Here is an 11,370-nt window from a genome sequence, read left to right as displayed (position 1 = left end):
AGTGGTGTACATGATTGTGTAGTCAACTTGTCACTAAACCGAAATGGCCACAACGACACAGGTCCAAATGTCCACAAAAGTCAAAATTAGTCAAAATGGCTCCGAAAATTACTCTTCGATTTCAACGAAAAATCATTGGTCAAAATGATCCCCCCAAAGAGTCAAATAGACCCTGTCAAAATTTTTTTTGGACATATAATCAAAGAATAATAATACCTAATATTCGTGATGTTTATTTAAAAGAATATAAAGCCAGAAGTTTGTAGCTTATTGAAGTGTTTATCAATTTTATATAAAATGACCTATTCAGAAGAGCATTTTAGACTCGAAATTGAATTGACACTGGTTAGGCTGTAGATTAATAGATATATTCGATATGATAAGCTTATAATATAATATTTTACCTAGATGAGACGGTCTATTCAATATAAAGAGAGATTGAAACTGGTGAAATTACCCCGATGTGCTGGGCAAGTAGGCCTACATTGATAATGTGATATTTCAGTTCAATGAAATCAAATATTATTTCGGGACCATTTTGACTTTATCAATAAATTTCAGCTATATAGGTAGGACCACCTTGAAATAGCCAAGCAGCCTTTTTTAAAATTATTTGTAAAAAAATATGATGAAAATATCTATTTTCTATATCTGATCAGCAATTAGGCCTACCGCACCCCCTTTTCTTTCGACAGGAGTCCAGAACACTATGCAAACGAAAACATACCAATAATGGTGTCCGTGATGCTTTTGACATTATTGTATAGAAAACTAGACAATATACGTCCACATAGAGAGATGTTGGCGTATAATAAAATGAATGGAGTTTCATTTTCTGCACCATTTGGGTTAATGAAGACGGAGAACTGATCTTGAAGGCGAGCGACAAAGAACTGTGCTGAAGACCATGCTTTACACTACAGCACTTCATCTGCAAATTCTCAAAATGGAAATTGGAGAACCCCAGGGCAACAGTTCGTAACCCGAAGAACAGCGATATTTGTTTAACGAGACATTGCTATCTGGACTAATAAAACTTATAAGATAGCTTGCCAGGCAAGGTAATATACGCCCACTGTCAGCTTTGATTTTGAATAGAAATATTTGACGGTATGACAGTAGGCCTAACAATCATCAGTATGAATATTCAACCTTCAGTCATACACTTCTTTTGAGCTCTTTGGGGCGATACTGAATATTATAGAGCATGAGTTATTGCCCTTGTTCTTGAAAACAAGTTCAATTTTTAGCTCGTGAAAATTCTAGAAGGCAAATATTCAACATTCAATCTTACCAATTTTGAACGAAAATCTCTCAATAATCTAATAAATGACGAAAACATTATTATCAGGAAAAGTGACAAAGGCAAAATCGCGATGACTACATTTTTTAAATTGATAAACAGTTGAAAAATACAAATCACTATAGCCAACTTGATACACCTATTTTTATGGAAACTGCGCGAGAAATAAATAAAATTTTACAAAATTTGGTAAAAAAAAGAAATTCATTTCAGAAAAGCAATATGACAACCTTTCCGTGTTCACTGGGCCTCGCCAACGAGTGGTCCGTTGCCAACAAAATTCCTGATTGTTCTAGCGAATCATACCGAGTTTCAGAATAGCCTACTTAGATTACTTTTTGTTGCCTCTAGCATGCAAACATCCTTCTAATCTGAAAGACAGAACCGATTTTGTTGAAAAAGTTAAGAAACTGGACATTCCTGAAAACGCGTATTTTTTTCTTTGGACGTAACCAGTATGACTACAAACATTGACAACAAAGTTGGTCTTGACGCCATCCGTAAGGCATTTGTTTAATATCCGTGTTCTGATCGACCCAATACAGAGATTTTAGATTTACTTAAACTATGTTTTAACGCGCAATGACTTCTTTTTTAATGGAAAAATATATTTACAAACATCTGAAACTGCTATGGGCAAACGATTTGCCCCTAGTTATGCGAATATTTTTATGGCCGAGTGGGAGAGGGAGATAGAAAATCTCACCATTTAAAGCTTTATTTTATTTTATCATTTGTTCCGATACTCTAGAACATGTTTGGGAAAATTTCTTACTTTTAAACAACCACCACACTTCTGTGAAATTGACAGCAAATATTAGCAAAAACGGCATGGAATTTTTGGACACTGTACTGTGTTCAAAGGCAACAACTTTCTTTCTTCTAAAAAAAATTAGACATTAAGGTATTTTTAATGAAACTGATACACAACAACATTTATACAAAAGCTCGTTCCCGAAGCACATATTTTCTGGAATAATTAAATCTTAAATTCTAAGCTTTCAGACATTTTGAGAGAAAATGCCACCCCCTCCCCCTTCACCTTTTATTGCATTCGGTTCATTTCCATGTGGAGGTTCTACTTGTCGCACATACGAACACACCGTTGTTACCCTTTTTTCAAAAATAACAAAAAACGGAAAATTGTTTGCGATGAATGACCTAATTTCTGGCGGAGATTAGAATATCATATATACCTAATTTCTTGTAAAAGATGCTATGTACAATTTGTTGGCGAGACTGTGAGGCCAAATGGACTCAACATTCAAAGTGATAACCAGATAATCCTGTGACCTACGCCAGTGCTTTCATTGAGACTCGTCTCGATACACCCTAACACCAAGTTTCGTCAAAATTCGTCATGAATTGTGCCTTCGAGAGTGTTTACGAGCTAAAAACTAAACGAGTTTTCAAGAGTAACGACAATAACTCATACTTAATGTTTTTCGATTTTTCTGATGTTGCATAGGGTTTATCTTTTGGTGATAACAAACACTCATGCTAAGTATCGTTAAAACCTGTCAAGAATTGTGCCTTTTAGAGTGTTTACGAGCTAAAACTTGAACACGTTTTCAAAAACAAGGGCAACAACTCATACTAAATATTTTTCGATCTTTCTGATTTTCAATAGGGTTCATCCTTGGGTGATAACAAACACGCAAAGTTTCGTCATAATCCGTCAAGAATTATGTCTTCTAGAGTGTTTACGAGCTATTGAACGCGTTTTCAAGAACAAGGGCAATAACTCATACTAAAAATTTTTCAATTCTTCTGATTTTCAATAGGGTTCATCAAAGCGGGATTGCGAGCACTCACACCTAGTTTTGACGGACGGACGGACGGACTTGGGTGGCGGAAATATACGCCCCCATTTCATGTGGGCGTATAAGAAGTGATGAAAATACACGTGAAACATAATATGCCATCTAATGTTGTGCACAACGTGGCTTGGGGATTGGTACGGCCATGGAAACATACTGTGCTGAGTTTAGGAATCGTATCATTAACCAGTTCGAAACTTGTACTGCATGGGTATACTAATCGTTTTGGCTGCACGATAAACTATAATGAAGTGGAAGCTCTTGAGGCAGAATTTGCTTCCTCTGCTGACAATTTTCACCAAAGTCATCATTATACATCACTTAGTTCGAATCGTGTCAGGTGTCAGTAGTGAAGCGTACATGAAAGTAATTTGCGTCGATGGAGATAGACCCTTGATCCTATATCTTAGCTAGCTATAATCAGATTTTTCAGCTGGCAAGTTTTTAACTAGCTGAATTGGGGAGCAAAAATAATCATATGAATAAAGCGGATTTCCATAATTAAATGTATTTAATTATTAAGTTATAATAGGTAAACATATATTATACACGCCAGACATCATAATATACAAGTGGTTTTTGTTATTAATTTATTCATTTCCAAACAATCAATTCATAATTTAAATTTTATCAATTTATTTAAATTTGAGTCACAAATGTCAATCACAATGTAATAGTTTTAAATTATCCTGTATGTAAGTTATCATAATTATTCCGTATGAGAAATCTAGGCTTAAGTGACGATCGTCTTGAATTCAATACAAGGCCTGTGGTACAAAACCTGCTCTCGACTGCTACGCTGCTTGTAGGATGTCTAGATATTCCCGAGCAAGTTCAGCAAGATGAAGAAATAACGTTTCATGTCTTTTCCACACAACCAAAGGGTTATCTTTTTCATCATCTTCCAGTACACGTCTCAAATACTTGCGAACCTCACTCACATAATCACAGTCTCGTGGTTCCACAACAGACATTTCTGTGAACAGAACCATTTTGACACTTTTGATGACTACATCTGGTACTGAAGTAGATAGCTGACTGACTAAATTCCAAATATACTTGTTTGACATTTTTAAATGGATATTCATGTGTTTCTTCTACAGAAAATAAAATATGCATTAGGCCCACTCTTGCATCAAATTGTTGACTCACCAATGTTGCTCATGGCAGAAGTAGCTCATCTTTTTAAATTTTCGAAAATCAAGCACGCATTAGAGTTTTTTTATTTCTTGAAGTTTGTCTTCTAAAATAGGTAAAATTTTCGGTCCGACGAAAAAAGGCAAAACTAGCAAACAAACGCAAACAAGTGTAAACAAACGCAAATGACGGTAAAAAGCAGAGAAAAGATGAATTATATTTAATATCGATCGATATTGAAGGACGCTATTTTATATGTCCACCATGTACTTGAGCCAAAACAGAAAACGATTTTACGCGTTATGAAATTGATCGTGAAAGGGTTTCTAAGCTACTTTTGTGTATCGCCTGAATCCAGTTGATATGCCTTTGATTTATTGTCAGCAAAACAACCATCCATAGACACCTCTCAGACACATTCAATAACTTATAGCTTCAAGATAAATCCATTGAATTCATTTATTCCAAATGCGATGCAATGACAGTTTCTGTTCACACCCCTCTATATAACTTATTTTATAATAATGTAAATAAATTGTGTTTTTTAATGACAAACGAACGAATTTTACCATATTTTGCCGCATGTATTTTTAAAATGTTTGAAAGTAGAAAACAGACTGTGATACCATGAGCTTTTTTATTTATCATAATGTTTATTTTACTTGTATATTTGTGTTTTACCTGTCTCATTGAATGTAGTTTTATGATATAATTCTAAGGTGTCTCAAAAGTCGAAGCCGGCTGGCGTCCATTTTATAATGCTGTAATTATTTTATTGTTGTTATTCTCTGTATATATGGACGGTGACACTTAAATAAATAAATTATTATTATTATTATTATTATTACTATAAATTAAGTAATTACTATACTATCAGGTGTTAATCCTACATTAACATTACAATCCCATCCGTGAGATTCTCTTGAACTACCGATGCTAACACTCTTATACATCAAATAAATTTCAATTATCGAATCCGCTTGAAATATATCAAATTTTTAAAAAATGTAACAATGTAGATTAAGATCTAATAGTTCTTGTCCCCGACAAAATCATTGAATGTTTGTTAGGAGTGATGAGCCGCTTCCGTTTTAGTCTAAATTGTTCACTTTTATAAATATGGATATTCTTTTGCAATTTCATACTATGATATTGTTTGCGCTTTTTGCGTTTTCTGCTTTTGTTTGTGCTTTTTAGTCGTACCCAAAATTTCCAATAAACTATTTTCATTACAAATAACTTGGGTGGTTGATGTGATGATTACAAAGTGCCGAATATCGGCTGACGAGAATCGACGGTGCTATCCATGCACAACTGTCAGTTTCTGGCTGAAAAGAAATCGGCGGAAGCGGCACTCAAAGGTCTATAATACAGTTGCAAATTGTGATATTATTCCCTTATCAAACTCTATCGTTTACCAAGGTAGCTTACCAGGCAAGGTAACATAAGCCAACTGGTAGGTGTCAGAAATGATAAAACAGTCTTTAATGACTAAGGTACATAATATTGAATTTTATTAGTTTGAATTCAATGATATATACTGCCAGTTATTTATGCTAAGTAATTCCACAAATTTTAAAATTAATATCAATAACCCATTGGCAAATACATCAAATTATTAAAATCACACAGCTCTAATATCACGGGCAAAAGATAGCTTGCCAGGCAAGGTAATATACGCCCACTGGCAGCTTTGATTTTGAATAAAAATATTTAGCAGTACAGTAACAATCACCAGTATGAAATATTCAACCTTCAGTCATACACTTCTTTTGAACTCTTTAGGGCGATACTGAATAATATTGAGTATGAGTTAGTGCCCTTGTTCTTGAAAACGTGTTCAATTTTTGATGGATTTTGACGAAACTTGGCATGAGTGTTTGTTATCAACCAAGGATAGGTCTATTGAAAATCAGAAAAATCGAAAAATATTTAGTATGAGTTATTGCTCTTATTCTTGAAAACACTTATGCCAAGTGTTTACGAGCTAAATATTGAACGCGTTTTCAAGAACAAGGGGAATAACTTATACTAAATACTTTTCGATTACGAACATTCATACCAAGTCAAAATCCGTCAAGAATTGTGTCTTGTAGAGTGTTTACGAGCAATTGTGACGGACGGACGTTGACGGCAATATACGCCCCCCATTTCATGTTGGCGTATAATAAAAAGACGTAAAACTCCATTCATTTCATTTCATTCATCAATATAAATCTTCACAACACATTTGATAAAAATCACATGAAATCTGTAGCATTTGAAGCATTTCATCTAAGTCAAGGGCAATAACTCAATAACCGTTCATGGAAAGATCGTCACATTCGAACTTGGCAAGGATTTCATCAATATAAATGATCACACCAAATTTCATTAAAATCAGTTGAAAATTGTAGTCTCTATTGTCAAACAATTTTGACGCGTTTTTCCTAAGTCAAGGGCAATAACTCAAAAACCGTTCTTTGAAAGATCGTCAAATTCAAACTTGACCAGCATCTCATCAATATAAATGATCGCACAAAATTTCATTAAATCAGTTGAAAACTGTAGTCTTTATTGTGTTCACAAACAAATTTTGACGCGTTTTTCCTATGTCAAGGGCAAAAACCGTTCATTGATAGATCGTCAAATTCGAACTTGACCAGGATCTCATTAATATGAATTATATAGAGGCCTACATTATTACAGCTGCTCCACGCACAACCAATTTGCGCTATAACTGTCGGTGATAGAAAGTTGATGGCATATGAAACAATAATTCATATTAAAATAATGATCGTAGCTACTTAAAAACCAGAACAGTTTTCCAGGCTCGTGGATACTTGAGGCAGAATCACAATCACATACCATCAAGACCTGATATGGAAATCGGCCACTCATCGAAGAGTCTCCCAACTATGTTACTAGTATGGCAAGAAGGTAAGGGCGGCATGACGTTGTGTCAAACTACACTTCCGCTTTTTTTTTTGTATGAATGAATTCATAATTAATTAGCATATACATGTGCATAACACAATGCTTTTGCATAATATAGATTATGCATGATATAATAATGTACATAATATTGAAGAAAAATTAAGAGGAATTAAGTTTTTAGTGGAATTAATAAATTAATGTATAAATTAATAGACCGATAGTATATTTGTCTTGAATAATAGTTTCAATTACATATATAGGAAAATATAGTTACATTAATTAAACTCAATAATCCTGCAAATGAAGATAGCTTCATTTAAACATAGGAAGATTCCTTGGTTCAATCTTTACAAACTTTGTGCTATAGTATATTATGACACTATTCAATTGAATTGCATTATTGACAAAAAATATCAGAAATCTTTTTTGTCAGGATGAGCCTATACACAACACAAAGAAAATTGCTTTTGCATTATTAATAGGAAAATAAACTCAGGCGCTCACACTTGTTGCTATTATATGGGGAAATGCGTCATCAGCAGACACTAGACCCCACCGTGAATTAAAGATTAAAAAAGATATTCTTTTAGCCTTGTGGGAATTTTTTTTTTAAACCTCTGTCTGGGGTAGCCTATAATGCAGTGGTCAAAATTTCTGGTATGCAATTTTTTATACAGTCATTTATACTGTCATTTGAGATTAGTTTTATGTTGTAGCCTATCTTGAATGTTTAGGTATGATCAAGTTTTGGAGGAAACATCTCACTTCTAGGCGGAGCATTGCAGGCGACTGAAAATTCTTATATAGGCCTATATAGTACCCTATTTTTTGTGGTACTGATCTTGGTTTGAAATAATGAATTCAGGGGTTTCTTATTGGGGCCATAGGGTCTGTAACAACCCACTAACGTATGTAATAACATCAGCAAAGTTTGATGCTACAGGACATCGTTGGCTTGCAGAACTCGCAAATTACAACTTTAACATCAACTATCGACCAGGGAAACATAGCGTAGATGCCGATTGTCTCTCGAGATTACTGGACAACGAACCGACAGACTACAAGGAGATATCTAAGGAATCGATCGATGGAGGATATGTTAGTTGTCTTGCAACTCAAGTAATCCCCGATCTTCAGGCGCCAAAGTCATTTCCAGTTAACAAACTCGATTGGATGGAAAGACAACAGGAAGATCCAATCATAGGACCAATCCATGCTGCGGTCAAGAAAAATCAAACACCACCTATTGGCGCAGATTTAGAAATCTGTAATTTTTTGTAGTTTGTGTTTCTTTAACTAAGGGAGGTAATTTAGACTCGATTAGTTCAATTTGCTTGTTAGTGAGTCTGGATGATCCTGTCTTTTCCCGGGGCACGTTTTGTTGATATTTGCATGCCGATGACGAATCCGAGACACCAATTTCTTTCGTCTTAGGGGACGTTCAACATGTTCGCAAGTGTTTTAGGCTTGTTATTTATCGTATTAATTATGTTATCTGTACGTCCTTGCATATTTTATGCATTATTTGATGCTGTGTTATGTGCAAGAATTTATGATCGGTCTTAGTCCATTGTCAGAACGGAGTATTCTCCCTTGACGTCGTCCGCTTATCTTGATTACTGATACTAGCCTAGAGAGTAACTTTACTAGTCACTTAGTCAGTGCATTTCCTTTAAGTTTCATGATTTTCTTGTTAGTTACCAATGTTAAATTTGTATATTTTCAGAAACAGGTTATAAGGTTATAAGAAGTTAAGATAAGTTTAAGATGTATATTATTACAAGATGTGTATTAAAGTAACCAAACCAAGAAATAACCTCGTTTGTTCCATTGTCCTGTAATCAATAAAGACTGGCGATTACACCACCTACATCATCAGAGGAAGCGATATTATTGAAAGAATTCAACCATCTAATTTTGTTGTCCGATATCCTATACCGTAAAGTTACGATCGGAGGAGACAAAGTACTTCACCTAGTTTTATCAAAGCTGGATAGGAAGACGGCACTTCAAGGACTTCACGATGACATAGGTCACTTAAGAACCTTAACTCTTCTTAGGGAACATGTCTATTGGCCTAGAGCACAGATGTTGAGGAGTACATCAAGAAATGTCCTAGATGCCTAATGAGGAAAAGATCAACGAACAGTACCACTTGTCAACATCCGTACCAGTCAGTCCATGGAACTCGTTAGTATGGATTACTTAAGTTTAGAGGAGTCGAAGGTGGATATACCTACATACTTGTCATCACTGACAACTTCACCAGGTATGCTCAAGCCATCGCTACCCGTAATATGAATAAAATAAATATCACTGCACGAGTATTCTAGGAGAATTTTATTGTCCTGTTTGAATTCCCAAAGAGAATACACAGCGATAGAGGAGGAAGCTTCAAAGACAAGATAATCGAGGAATTATGTCTACTTTCTGGTATGCAGAAGTCGCGAACAACACCTTACCATCCGCGTGGCAACGGACTGTGCGAAAGATTCAACAGGACTATCTTGGATATGCTTGGAACATTGCAACCTAGTCAGAAATCTAACTGAAAAAAGGAACTACCTGCGCCAACATTAGCAACATTAAGGCACCAGAGGGATAGAACAGAAATAGCTGTGCAAGACGAAGATCAAAAGAGCTCGGAAGAAGAGTTAGAGGTCGTAATAGTGGATGAGAACGAAGCAATCGAGATTGCATAAACCTATTGCTTGTCACAAAAGTAGCATTTGGTGTATGTAGAGCGATTAGTATATTTGAATACCTGGCATCATCAGCTACATTTTGATACCAACTCAATCTTAATAGCTTTCTCCTTTCAGAAGATATAGTCAATTTAATATCCAGATTTGAGTCCCCTTTAATACTTCACTGCCAGCTCGTGAGGCAGTACAACTTAATACCGGTCTGATACGATGTGCAGGGTCACAAATATACTTTTAATTGAGCACTTTTTATCATAGCAATCATTGATTAACACTCTTCACTTCCTATATATCTTATCCTTAAATTTGACTGGTTGGCTCTGATGTGGTAGGCCTAACCTTATTGCTCACACCAGGGTGAGCACTTTTTCGGCATCTCCTTGTCAACAGTCAATGTTTGCTTGTTTTTGTCCCCTCTCCTTTATGCTCACTTGGATCTGGGAGAACAATCACCATGTTTTAACTTTTATACAATTAGGATTTTGTATGTTCTTCTATTCTCTGTATGATACTCCTGTAATACTTCTTCAATATTTTCAGGTATGTGTATTTTATATTGTCTTGGTTTAGAAATGGTGGGGGTGGGGAAGTGTAGGTGTCTATGGGAGTATGATTGCATATTTATATAAGTTCATATTATTATTTTACTCTTTATCTTTAACTATTTATTACATAACATATAATTATATTAGCTTACATCTTTATTTCAGCTTCTTTGAGTTAATATAAGTTAGTTATACTACGTCTTAGAATTAACATAAAATTTAAGAATTTTAAACTTGGTGAATGAGAGCCAGTAGATATACCTGGTGTCATAAATAACAGTGGCGGAACCAGGTTTACGTCCCAGGGGGGCGAGATATCTGAGGTTGCTCGAATTTCTAACTTAGTTATGAGAGTTTTGCAAACTCTTCGAGAGAAACACTATTTTTATTGTTATTTAAGACAATTCGGGCACAGATTTCATTTTTTTTTAACAAATATTGTATGTCATAAAATATTTATTGAAAAAAATTGAAATCTGTGCCCGAATTGCCCTTTTTTGGTTGTGTAAAAAAAAGTTCTAAACTCTACTTTCGGGCTGCGATTTCAATTTTTGAAATATGTAAAATATAATCATAGGAATGACATAGATTTTCCAGGGATTCTGTTGTAACTTTATGACACCAGGTTACCTCCCTTTCCGACAGCTCACTACTAGTTGCATTGTATTCATTGTGATATGATATTCTGTAAAAATCTGTGATATTTGAATATATATTTTAAAGGTTGTGTTATATTACTAATTTTGTAATTATATATTTCAGGGTTTTGAATACACGTTTAATAAAACATAAAACTGAATTGTGTTCTTGCATACTGCAATACCCCGAGATATTACATATTATCCACATTGAATATAACTTGCATCGCCGACGGGGGAAACTGGGTTGAAAAATCCGAAGGTATCCTAATTATCTCGACCTATGCCGAGATCCCTGGCCGACGG

This window comes from Lottia gigantea (genome assembly GCF_000327385.1).
Source record: "Lottia gigantea unplaced genomic scaffold LOTGIsca_27, whole genome shotgun sequence".
NCBI lineage: Eukaryota > Metazoa > Mollusca > Gastropoda > Lottiidae > Lottia > Lottia gigantea.
The sequence above is the reverse complement of the archived record's forward strand: the minus strand, read 5'-3'. Positions refer to the sequence as shown.